The following is a 13,218-nucleotide window of genomic DNA, read 5'->3' on the forward strand; positions in this document are numbered from 1 at the left end:
ACCCAGGCAGGCCCATCACTGCATGCTCCTCCAGGGCAGCGAAAAACCCAGGTACACCTGGGCTCCATGTCATCACCCTCCTGGGCCCCAGCTCACCCCCAAGGGGAAGCAACCTGCTGATCTCCTGGTGGGGGGGGGGAAAACTATGGCAATCCTTAATTTGCACCTGCATGAAACATTTCTTTTCAAGTCCTGAAGACAGGGGTGCCCCAAAAACACCCTAAAGCACTATCAGCCTGTTGCAGCCTGATTTCCAAGTTTTATGCCAAGAGAGACAGCCATGCGAACGCTGAAGCAAGAGCGCAAAATAAGAGCAAAAGAGGTTTTAAAAGGCTCTCACAACAAACTGGAAAGACACCATAGCCACCTTACCCAATGTGTGCTACGGCATCCTTACCTACTATGCTCTCAGCTGAATAAAAACATACAAAAAACTCCAACAACAGCAAAACTGAGTCCAACGACAAATAAAGAGGGTACCGGCACATATCAAGGAAGGTATCTACCCCAGCCACATATTAGTAAGTACATCAGCTTCAAGAACACTTCAAAAGGACCACCGCTCTCCAGCCCACCCCAAGAAAGCATTTTAAAGGACAAGCCACCACTGTAGTTGCAGTGCAAAATCCAACTTACCAATACAAGTAATAGGCTAAAGCAAGGGTGATGAGCGTAGTGCAGATTCCAGCTAGCAAGCATATACCTGACTGGCTTACCAACATCTTCCCAATTAGTTACTGATAATAAAACCAAAAACAGGAGGAGGAGAAACAGAACGGCAAAAATGGACTATGTGAGTCTTGGCTAGGAAAACAAATCAGTCTTGACATGGAGGAGGGATTATGATGACAAAAGCACATCGAGGTAAATCTGGAAGCGCGGCAGCTACTAAAACTGCCTGCTCAGCAGCAGGGAAAAAAAAAAAGCTGGGTGTCCTCTTCGTTACATGGCTTCGTAAAACACCGAACTAAAAAAACCCTCTTACCTCAAGAATGAAGGTATAATTGGGGCATAAGCAGACTTATATTTAAAATAGGTAATACTTCTCAATTATTATTACTGTCAGGTGGTGTTGCTGACAAACCAAGCTTTTGCTCTAATCCGATAATCTTCTTACAGCAAATTACCAGGCTACAATCAACTGTATTCGCTCGGGTGGTGAGGTACGTATGTTCAGCACTGCTGCTTCACACTTCAAGAGCTGACAAAAGATTTTAATAAAATATACATTTTTAACCAAGGAACGTCCCGCCCCATCAAAGCCTCTCTTCTCCATGAAGAGCCAACACAAGGCTTGAGAGAACATCATGGCAGAGAAGGGGGTTGGTCTGCAACCAGAGTGCAGTTCTTGCAGGGCAGAAGGACTGCTTGCCTTCGAGGCGCAATGAAGGGACATCTTTCAACTGTGCAGACTAAAGAGGGACTCTGCAGCCAGCCAGAAAGCAGGCACCCACGTGCTTTGCTTGGAGGGGGCCTTGGGACTCCATTGCCCTTACCCTTTCTCTGTGGGTCTCAGAAGAGAGCTCTACCCAACTAAAGGTGACAATATTTTCTCTCTCTCTCATCCCTGCCACAAATTCAGGGCTTTCGGGAAGCCTGAGACAGAGCAGGCACACTCCAACAGCTTGGTTAACAAACAGGAGATACCAGAGCCTAGAGGGGAAAGAGGCGGCAGCAGTTACACCCTACCCAGGTGGCAGGAACTTGGTGCTGCCAGTGCAATGAAGGCTCAGGGGCCCAGCTGGCTGTTCTGCACCATAATCTGGACAGTCCAGAGAAAGAAAGACTTGAGGCCACATCCGCACAGGGACACAGTCAGGCCAAAGAGTGTGATTCCCATCCACCTACCATTACACCGACACAGCCATTTGTGCACATACAGTTCACCTGGTAAGAGTTAGGACTCTCAAAGAAACAAGAAGAAACAAAATCCAAACAAAACCTAGCTTAAATGCCAAAGAAAAAAAATTACAGTGGTAGTCACAGCCCCCACCCCCGCCCATTTTCTGACCAAACTTCAGCAGCAGCACCACTACAGAAAGCTATGGCATGCTGTTCGTTCCTCTTAAACCCTTGGCTGCCCTGTAAATGGAGTCAGAGATTTTAGGAGATTTCAAGAAAGTGGAAAGAGATAGCACAAAAAAACTTAATATACAATAAATAGGAAGTTTTTACAATTAAAGAAACAGACAATACTTCAAACTCTTTGGCCAAAAAGGAAAAAAAGAAGCTGTGAATTTAAAAATCACAGCCAAATAGGAATTTGATCTGGCATGAAGTTTGGTGGGACTGAGCGGATAAAGAATATAAGCAGCTGTCTCCGAGTTCAAAAGCACACACAGAATAAATACTACATACTCCAGGAAGTGTGGTGAATAGGGTCCAGTGGAAACCAACTTCTCAACAAGGACAGAAGCATCACAGCACTCATGAATTAAAGGAAAATTTTGGGTGCTCTCTACGCACCCAGTCAATAGGTCCTCCTGGCCTCTTCTATCCTGCGTGAAGTCCAGGTCTATTGTAAAACCTTTTCTAACCTCACCTGTAGCTCAACTGCATTTCTCAAGCGACTAGACAGATAAAAGTCTTACTACTATCTACATCTTTGTCAGTGAAGGAGATAGCTTGCAAATAAATTGCTTACTTGCAAATAATCAGTTTTTGTGGGCTCCAAAGGAATTTTTACCGATTGTGTTCCCCAATCTCATTTTGAGACTGCTCACAATGTTTCTGTTCTCAATTACAGAAATAAAATTATATTAAATTATATTAAAATAACCCCCAAAACCCGAGAGACAAACACACATGTACTTCAAAAATGACAGGAGGGCTTCAGACATGCAGAGTCTGTAAACCAGCACTTGCAATGTTTTTACAGGTGAAGCTCAATCACCAGTTTCCAGGACTGCTGATCAATATTTCCCCAGTGCACAATATTCATTACAGAAAATGCATAACGGAATATGACTGGGGACAGGACGGCCTCAGGATTTTGTAAATAAAATCCAAAACCAAAGTGGCAATTATCAAGAGGCTTCATTTGAAAAAAAAATTAATTAGGATATTGCAATAATTGCCTATATATGGAGCAAGGCTTACTTGGTATTTCTATTATAAAAGCAATTCTAAAATTATAGTGCTGGTATTCAAACAGTGCTTCTATAATACCACCCCTTACATAACAAACAGAAAAGGAGTTATCTAACAGAAGCCCTACTAGTACAAAATTATTTGAGTAATAGGGCCCTTGTATTGTATAAAATAGATCAATGTTATGTAATTATATAATGTTGCCAATCTTAGTCTATGATGATTAAGAAAAACCTCTATAGCGTCTACTCATCTCTAAGACTACACAAAATGTTCCTCTTCTCTCCAAGTGGTCGAATTTTCAAGGCAAGTGGGAATTCATCCTTTGTATACAGATAAAAATAAACTACAAAAGAAATTTCAGGACTGTAAGTGCATCTACGCACCAAACTGTGAAACCTAGGGACCCATCTCCTAGATAGATTGTGTGAATCTGGAAAATGCTTTGTGGCACACTTTCCCTACTTGTTAAAGCAGGGATGCAAACTAAAGGATAAATAAAAAAGTCTCATCTCCGATCATCTGAGGTAAGTGTTATAAGAAGGATGATATACATTGCTTTCTGGATGGAAAATTATGCAAAAAAAACCCCAACAAACCAACTCTCAAACATAAGAAACAAAGAGAGCCAACAGGAGATATCTGTCAACGTGCAAATGTGCTGTGGCTGAACAAGGAGAAGCTTCTGACTGCTGCTAAATGAAGTCTCCGCAAACACCATGTGCAAGCCTACATGCCCCTACCCAAATTCAAAGCTTTCCTCTGAAGTACTGCATACTGACTGGGAAGACACTGAAAGTCTGTCTTTTGAGAATTGCTGAGCTGCTTTAAGGTTTAGGTATAAAACACTACCTTCTGCAAAAGAGGAGCGATATGATTTATTCTATGATTGCATCCACAGTAACGCACGATCACCAGTGCAACTGAGCCGGCAGAGGCAGGCAGGCTCTCGGGGCTGTCAAGTACCAAACGCACCACCTCCCTCGTACTCCCTCCCGAAAGCACGCTAGGAGATGCAAGGCTCAGCACATTGGCTTTGCTCGCTTCACCTTGTGCCTCTGCTCCAGTGTTTGCTACTACAGTCTGAACTGCCAGGATGGAAAAGCTTCAATAAATACAATTATTTATTATGATGATTCTTAAATAAATAGGTAAATGAGTAACACAAAGTGAAGGCCCCAGATGACACCCCAGCTATCCACACACTGTAAGAATCACAGCTGCAAAACCAAGGAGAGACAGCCTTCCCCTGTGAGTGCTCTGCTACACTAAACCCAGATATTCCCCAGAAAAGCATTTGCATTACGTCACCCTACAAACGTACCTCCAAACTGCAAACTGCTCCCAGGTTACCAGCAATGGATAAAGGCTGCTCTAAAAGGTAGCTGAGAAGCAGATTATGTTCCATTCATTTGTAACTTTACGGTCCCCAGCCTTCTTGATCAATATGTGACAAGTGAGAAAGACCAAGCAGCCTACTGTCACCGACTGCCATTTGTCATACGGACAAGGATACCTCCTCCAGACATTTCATTATAGGAAGTCTACACTTCCACCAGCAAATTTGTGGGGGTTCAACCCAGGAGGGAGGTGGGGGCCGTGTGTGGAGGGGGAGGGAAGATGAAAGCCACCCGAAGTACTGAAGTATCTGGGTTTGGAAGATCTTCATCACAGAGGGGAGGGAGAGGAGGTGGGGTGGGGGGATTCAAGTAAAAATACTAAAAGCAGAAGCGGTAGGTGTTCTGCTGGGTGACTGTCACTGAGGCAGCTTAAGATAAAACCCCATTGTTTTGCAGTCAGGAAGGAATATTAGGTGAAAAATGTGGCTCGGAAAACCAACTGGTACACAACCCAAACAGTTCCTCAGTTCACATGAGCTGAATTAGCAGCCTCAGTTGCACCAGGGAGCCTGATCCTGGTGAGGAAGAGGAGGAGGAGGGTGTTCAGTGCAATGCTGCTTTGTACAGTGCTGTGTGCAGTCTGCTACTCACAACCCAAAGGGTAAGAGAGCAAGAAAGGTGCAGCTATACAGCAGGGCAGGGGCCCACATCACCCGCCTTCTTCCTTGTGCGGAATCCAACTTTTATTCTCTTTCCTGTCGCCTCAGCTGCCATCAACAGTGCGTTCCTACCTGAACACAACAGCAATACTTTTTTTGGATTATTTCACTGTCAAATATTTCACAAGGCTGTTATCAGCCTGAATTCATAATTACCCTTGTGGTCAGGTCTCTTTTTGCATATACACAAAAGCTGGTATCTTTCTAAAAAGATAGAGCAGACTATCAAGCAGACTGATAGCAAAAACAAATACATGCTGGACAAAGTTTTTGTTCTGCATTTTCAGACAAGATCGTACCAGCCCCTTCTGGCCTGAATACCAACACTGGCAGCAGCCACACACCACACAATCTTTTCAGGGTAAATGGAAAATAACCCACCCTGAACAACAACAAAAACCCCAACCCAAAACCCCAAACAAACCACCACAAAAAGAAAAAGCTCTTCTCTCCTATACAAATTTGAAGATCACATTTTGGATGCAAAGATGAACTACATGCGCATGAATGTGTGCTTTTGCACATGCTGAAATCTTTACAAATTACAACCAGAACACTTTATAAATACAGTATCTCACGCATTCAAAAAATTAACTTAAAAGTGGGAAGTCTGTACGCTGTTCAAGTTCAGGCTGTTGTCAGCCATTCAGCTGGGAAACTGAAGGGCAGCCCGTTCTGCAAACCACCCATTTATCTTAAAATCCACAAAAGAGAAAGACCTGAAAAGAAACATCTACAGCTCTCCCCAGTTCTTAAGATCTTCCATCTCCTGGTAGCTCGGCATCATATTGCTAAATAAGCCTCTTGTGGCAAATACAGTTAATTCACACCGTTCTGAATTCTGCAGAGCAAGGGAGCCTTCTATGGTAACATACACAGTCTTTGAAAGATGCTGCCGACAAAGATCAGAAATCCAGGACTGGTTAGCGTTGTCGCGATTCAGTTTCACTTGTTCAGCTGCTTCTGAACAGTAGCCTTTTAATGCAGTGTTTGAGAGGGAGGTGACCTAAATATCCTTTTACTGAAGGCTGCAGGGATCCTTGAAATGATTAGCCCACTAGAAATGCACGCCTGCCTTGCACCAGCAAAATTCAGACAGCTGCTTTGCATGAGGGCTGCTCCACAACTGACAGCAAAAGCACAGGAGTCTTCACAGATGCTCTCTCCTCTTTTATCATTGTTTCATGTAAACTAGCTCTGACTGGACCTAGAGAAAAGGACATTAAAACAATTCTGATGCTGTGTGTCCTTTCTCAGTCCTACAAGTGCCACAGTACTGATATTAATCTGACCATGGGAAATTTCTCAGTGACCTAACCCAAGCCTGGTGGACAGCTGTGGAAATTTCTACGTCTCTGTATGTTCCACCGCATCGTTTCCACTTCTGTTGCAGACACACAAGATCACTAGAGCAGAGGTTGTTTTCTGTTACCTGGCACAGTTATAAAGCACTGAAAGAAATGTGAAACGTGAGATTATAGTACAAAAGCAGGCACCCATTTCCCTTGGAGCTCGCAGTGTTTCAGAACAGTTGGACTGCCAAGTCAAAATTGCTCCCCATCATTTGAAAAATTAGAAACTAATTAGTAAACAGAGGTGTTTATTGTAGCAAAGCCTCATATTCAAATGAGCCTGTGCCACACTCGAATTCTGGATGTCACCGTTCCTAGCTCGGCGCTGTTCTTCAAAAGCTCCTCAGTCAGGCAGAGTAGTGGTTTGAGAAGCAGCATTTAAGCTCTTATGATTCATTTTTATCTGCCAGAATAACCCTTAGCTCATCTGCAAATACATGCCCCAAAAAAATCAGATAATCAAGGATATTAAAGACTGCCTGCAGTTCACTGCAATGTGTTAATACAGAACACGCTTATAGACAATGAGTTTAGCAAACCCGGCTAGCTTAATTTAAAATAAACAAACAAGCAGACTGGCCCAATTACCAGAACTAATCTAAAAGAATCAATATTTCTCCAATCAAGACATATAACAAAGAACCTTCATGCTATTTTCTCAGCAATGTATAATTGCTTCTTGAGTCTGCAGTCTGTGCTGTTCACTTTCAAGCCATTAAACATGAATTACTTCTTTTGGTTCATTCTGTTTACCTTTACTATAGTAAGCGAGATTTTGGAAATACCTGTAATAATTGAGACTTTAATGCACTAATAAGTGTTCTTCTGTAACTAAGTTCATTACTTCCAGGCAAGTGGAAGCTTATCCCATGCCTGGTTTGACTGACTGTTGACAAGTCCCTATTCCCAGTCACTGCTAAAGTCTCATTCTTAACTCATGCTTAAGGTCAGCATATATCCTGCTTTTACAGTTATTACTCATCCCACATCTGTACCAACAAGATATAACTTAAGCTAAACTAGTTTGGTATTTTTTTTAATTTTTGTTTAATGTTTTTTAGCAAATGCATTACTTTGGTAGACTTGCTTAGGGAACAGCTAACCTAGTAAAGCTGAGAAACTGGTAGTGGTAGGCACAGAAGGATGAACAGCCTTAACACAGTAACACCTGCAACTGGGCTATAAGTTTATGTTACCAAATATCCCAGCACTACACTGGCCCAAAGTCATAAACAGTGAAGACGTTTTCCTTCTGCGGCACACATGACAATAACAAGTGGCACTGCTTACCTTCAGTACAGGAAAAAGAACCACATGAGGAGATGCTCAGCTCTTCTCCTCCCATCTTGCACAAAAAGATCCAAAGTACCCAGACGATTTCTGACTGAACAAGGCAAAAAGCTCACAAAGTGGGGGAAGGAGTATCTGCCCTGACAACCATCCAGAAGGAACCTGCAAAACAAGCCACCACAGCCAGGCCCCGCGGCGCAGATGAGCAGCCCACAGCTGCTGCTGTACACCCAGCCAGCTCTGACACCTACACCGGTTCTCCACCACGGTATGGCACCAGCAGTTGCCACAACAGCCCAGCAGCTGCATCACTGGCTCACACCACACTGAGCTTCCTTCTCTCTGTTCTCCTCCCTACATCGCGGCAGGAGCAAGGCTTGCTCTGTTTCTGGAGGGGTGCCTTTGTTTGCTAGCTGTTTTCAATCACAAATATATTCGGTTGTGTGATCTCCAACTCCTCAGTATCAGGCCAAGCCTCTCTTGCGCATCAAGCTACTTATCCCATTACACTTGAACACAACCCAGTTGGAAAGGGAGGATCTCTTAAGAGGGAGACACAGGTGCAGAGACTGGGCAAATGAACCCTTGATACAGAACTGGCCTTGCTGATAAGGCATAGTAATATACTGAAACACATGCTGCGACAGCATTCATATCCCCATCTGTACTGTCTGCTGCTTTGGAAATACTGTCAAAGGTCCTGAATGTGTGGCCTTCACAACTTAAAAGAAAATACACGTGAAAACAATTGCTCCCATGGCAACACTGACATTTTCAAAACAATTATAAAAGAGTAAGAGTAAATGCCATTATAGCTTCTTATAAAACACTTTAGTTTGGATTATTTTTTCTTCTCAAAGTAAACATCCCTAGAAGGTCCACTTTATAGGCCCTTGGTCCTTGATTTCCACCAGCTGATCCCCCAGCCAGAAGTAGTCCCTGTGCCGGCCAAGAGCAGTGACCAGCCCTGGCAGGGCTGAGCAGTGGTGGGTCCCAGGCACAAGCATAGCCAGCATCGTCTGACAAAGCTGCTCTTTCCCGAAGCTTTTTGGGGAGCAAAGCTTAGTGGGGCACAGTCCGAGTGTTTTGAAAGATCAAGAGGACTGAGCGCTTCACAGAACACATGCTTGCTTCTTCCAAATAGAAGTCAGAACAAGGGGAGCTGATCTTCTGGCACCCGCCTCTTATATATAGGCTCAGTAGTTAGAGGAGACATACTGAAGTGAAGGACATGGGAAAAATATTCACTCTGTCCTGAAAGAGTTCAGAGCAACACTTTCCACCCTGCAGAAGAGTGCTCCATGCTATAATGCACACAACACACCCAGACCTTCTCGAGTATTTCTAGACTACCAAGGAAAACTAGTCCTTTCTCATTTTCATAATGTCCCAACTTAGCGCACTATCTATTAAAAACAGGAGAGAACATTACTTCTGCATGTTGTGCAAAGTTGACTCTTAGCTTGAAAACCACGCCACATCAGATGAACAGCAGGCGTCGTACCTCTGGTAGCAGCTTTTCAGAACATTGGTCTGCCGGTGAAGAGGCCTCTGTCCTATGGGCTTTGAAATAGCCCATTACCACAGCCCCCCACATAGGTAAATTAAAGCAGAGAACGTAACTGTTTTTCCGATGTACCTTACATTTCTTCTTGCTTGAACTATAGAAAACTCTTGAAATTGTGACTGCCATGACTGCTTTTGTGAGCTGCATTTTGGTCTAGCCTGCTGGATCTTTATGTCCACAAGTGCTTTGCAAAGATTCCACCCCCCACCGTGGCCCCCAAATAACTTTATATGAAAATTGAATCTTCCAACAATTGTTACAGATTGTAACACTGGCAAGTCTGAGAAAGAGAAATCCCTTCACGAAGAGAGACAATAAGGACAACAGCAGCAGGTGATACCTATAGGGCCTCTGCCTATGCACAAACCCCAACAGGAGGGGGGTGGCTGCTACGGCAAATGCTATGACAAATTTGACCGCTCTGTAATTCAGTTCCTCACCTCCTTGACTGTGTGCGCCTGTTGGCACCAGTTGTGCTTTAGTTCATGAAATGGAGATCTGTTCCGCAGAAGCACTCCCCCACTGGGACACTGAAAAGCTCTCAGTACAATTTCTCTAATCCATATTAATATCCATTGACCCACTCAGGATTTATCTGAGCAATCAAGAAGGTAAAGGCTGAAGGAATTATTCATGGGATTATTCAACCCATGCAGCTTCCAGCATGGCCATCCACTTCATCCAGAACATTTCATTTCCAGATTATTCCTCATTTCAGATTCTAGTGAAACTGAGATAAGGCACCCAGGCATGCACTACACAAGGGGCACAGGCACACAAGGCTTGGCAGCCTGCAGAGCTGGGTACGAGAAGCACAAGTTCTCTCTTCTTCAAACAGAAGCAGAGCTTGAAAATTCAAGAGCTGTGCACAATTCATAAAATGCTGTGCCCCCCCAGCATATTTTAGCTTCTCAGTAACACTCACAATGATGACCTTTTCAGGTCTTACACACAAAGAAGAAAAGCAAAAATTACAGCCATGTAAGCTTAAAACGCATGCTACCAAACAGCAAACGCATAAAAACAGGCTTTCTGAATTTCTGGGGCATTGCTCTTACATGGATGGCAATGAACTCAGGCAAAAGCATTTTGCAGAACCAGTTTTGAAAGTATCTGGTCACCATGACACTGCAACAAGGCTACTTTCATTGAGTCAACCTCCTGGGTCTCCCTCCACCCACCAACACTGCAGATGGTCAGCATTAACCAGATTCAGCTGCAGTAACTGATTTTGGGTGTTAAAATTTTGATCCGAGAATATCTGGGGCTCGCAGAAATTAGTTATTTGCCCACCTAATATGATCTGGGGTAAATGCTTTAACTTCTTCTATAGCAGGAAAATGTACATCTTCAAAAGGGATGTACCTTTGCATGGGGTCAGGATACATGCCCTCAACACAGATTGTGGCTGATCCAGTATGTACTGCCCTGTGAATCAGAGCTTTGAGAAATACCTCCCAGAAATGAAAGTTTCTTGGGACACTGCTTGTCCTATAATAGGCCTTGAAAGGTTACAGAATACTAAAGAAACACTCTGGGTCTTTGCAAAATCACAGAGATTAAACTACTTTCCTATTCAAAAAGCTACTAATAGCCCATGAGGAGGCAGGGTATCAGAGATCATAATTAAAATGTCAGCATCTGACACTAACCACTCCAGGGTTTTAAAATCTTGTCCTGGAAAAACCCTGTCCTATTGCTGCATCAGTGGGGTCTCATCAGCTTTCCATTTTTTCCTGTCACCAACTGTAAAAGAGGCTACAAAAAAGGGCAAAAAGAAGGAAGTTTGTTGCTATAACTTAACATTTCCATATCTGGTTACTGGACAAAATTTAAGCATGTTTGGATTAAAGGCAGCCTAAGATGACCCCAGAGTCGGCATCCAAGAGATTTCTAAGAACTCTGTAAAGGAGGTCCTCAAAGCACTGTACGGCCACAGTTCCCCTTCTACATTCAAGGGGGAAGCGATAGTTAAGTATTTCTAGAGTCCTCTGGAGGTTTATTTGTGGTTAAGTCTTTGCTGCAATAACTACCAACAGATATAGCATACATGAGAGAGCAGGAGCAAACACTACAGCAAGCAACAAGCTGAAGCACTGGTTTTGTCCCTAAATTAAAATTCTCTGAGTGGGAGACTTTTGACGCCTCTCCCAGCAATTCATACAGCTCTATGAAAAGAGCAGAATTTGCACCCCCATTTTTTGCTAAAAGCATCTTATTGCTACAGACAAAACGCAAATACAGAAACGTGGGGGAAGATTTCTTTCTTACCACCACCACTGGGGACCACTTCTGGCACCTGGCAACACTCAGAGCAACAGGAGAATTCCCATCTCCTCCCTCCAGGGAAGTACCACTGTTTATGTTTCAAGATATTTGCTTTCTCATTTGCCTATAAGCAAAAAAGACATTCTTCAATGAATGACGGTAAAAATAATTTGTTTAGAAGCAAAATACAATGCAAACAACGTGCAGCTGCTAAGCCAGGTCACAAACTCTTTACCTCAAACTCGTCTTGTTAAAATTACCCATCTTTCTCTTTTCTCTGGGGGGGAAAAACCCTACTTAATCCCTCTTCCCCATGTACTAATATTATACTTTGCTCCACAGGTACCAGCTCCTATTGCTTTCAGAGGGTCTAACTGGCACATATCTATAAAATTAAAGGCAAGCATTCTCAATTTATATTTAGTAGTGAAATTGCAGCTTCTATTCAGAATGGAGAAAGGGCTCGCATACTCAATAACTAGCCTACTTTTCCTAGCTTTACTAATCAGCATAACAAAAGGTACTTCTTTTACCTACAAACCTTGTCTTGATAGAAGTTACTGAAAATTAAGCAGAAGCAATTATCCACTCCCAAAACACACACCTAATCCCTATATTTTATTAAGAGCCGTTTTTATGATCCTGAAGCAATTAAGTTAATCATTATTTAATTTTAGATTGCTGAACTGAAGATTTACTTCAGACGCAAGCTCACTTTCCACATAATTTAGCCTCAATAATTAGAGATGTACTTTACCCAGAGGTGGATTGTTTAAAGTGTTATCTAATTTCACAAGCCTTGTGCTATGAAAGTTTTGTGCAGAAATCAAACTTCAATAAAAAAGCGAAAACCCCCAAAGCAGCTCAGATTTACCAGACTGCAAACCTGCTTTTCCTTAAAAAAAAAAAATTAAAAAAAAAATTCTTAAACATCTGTGCAACGAGCCACATGTATCACAAAAGCTAATATAAAGCATTTCTTTAACTCACCACTACCTGTAGCAAAGTTTAAAGCCGTAACAACAAAGAAAAGCTCTTCTCACACAAATCACTTCCTTCACAACTTATTTTAACCAGGATGTAAGGTCTACAGGAAAATGCACCTGCCTATTAGGATGCCCAGCAGGTATCTGCCACGGGATGTAACCAGTACAGAATCGTCCGGATGCCTAACAAAGACTTTTGTGATAGTGTTATCAGAGGAACAGAAATAAAGACCAGGCACGTAGGTTCATACCTTATAGATTTACCCTGGATATCATACCACTTGAAAACTGCTTAATTCTAGCCTACTGCAGACAAATTTGTGTAAACGTGCTGTTGAACCCAAACCATAGCAGGAAATGCCAGTTAGCCATTCAGCTAGCTACTACCCATCTAGCTCAGCTTCAGGTCTGTATACAGTTAACAGCATCACTAGCTGCCAGTCCATCTGGGCTGGCACATTGCCCAAGGCCAGTTTTATGTCAAAACACATTTGCTGTTTTTTGGAACAAAGGGTATCATCTTCCACCGCTGCCATTAGAGAGAAGGAAAACAGATGACGAGGCAAGCATTTTAAAAACATACACCACTTTTTGTAACTCTTTGTC

General features: G+C 42.9%; 1 protein-coding gene across 3 annotated transcripts in view; it reads right to left on the reverse strand.

The window, feature by feature from the left end:
• The window catches only part of AGPAT3 (1-acylglycerol-3-phosphate O-acyltransferase 3), a 95,297-nt gene that overhangs the window by 39,133 nt on the left and 42,946 nt on the right, over positions 1-13,218 (reverse strand). The window contains exon 3 of one of the 3 annotated variants that reach the window (XM_075098735.1): positions 11,630-11,750. The exons of the other annotated variants lie outside the window; for them this stretch is intronic. The gene's annotated coding sequence lies outside the window, so the exon portion shown is untranslated. The remainder of the gene's footprint in view (positions 1-11,629; positions 11,751-13,218) is intronic. 3 annotated transcript variants of the gene reach the window in all.

The sequence above is a fragment of the Phalacrocorax aristotelis genome, chromosome 1, assembly GCF_949628215.1.
Source record: "Phalacrocorax aristotelis chromosome 1, bGulAri2.1, whole genome shotgun sequence".
NCBI classification, from domain to species: domain Eukaryota; kingdom Metazoa; phylum Chordata; class Aves; order Suliformes; family Phalacrocoracidae; genus Phalacrocorax; species Phalacrocorax aristotelis.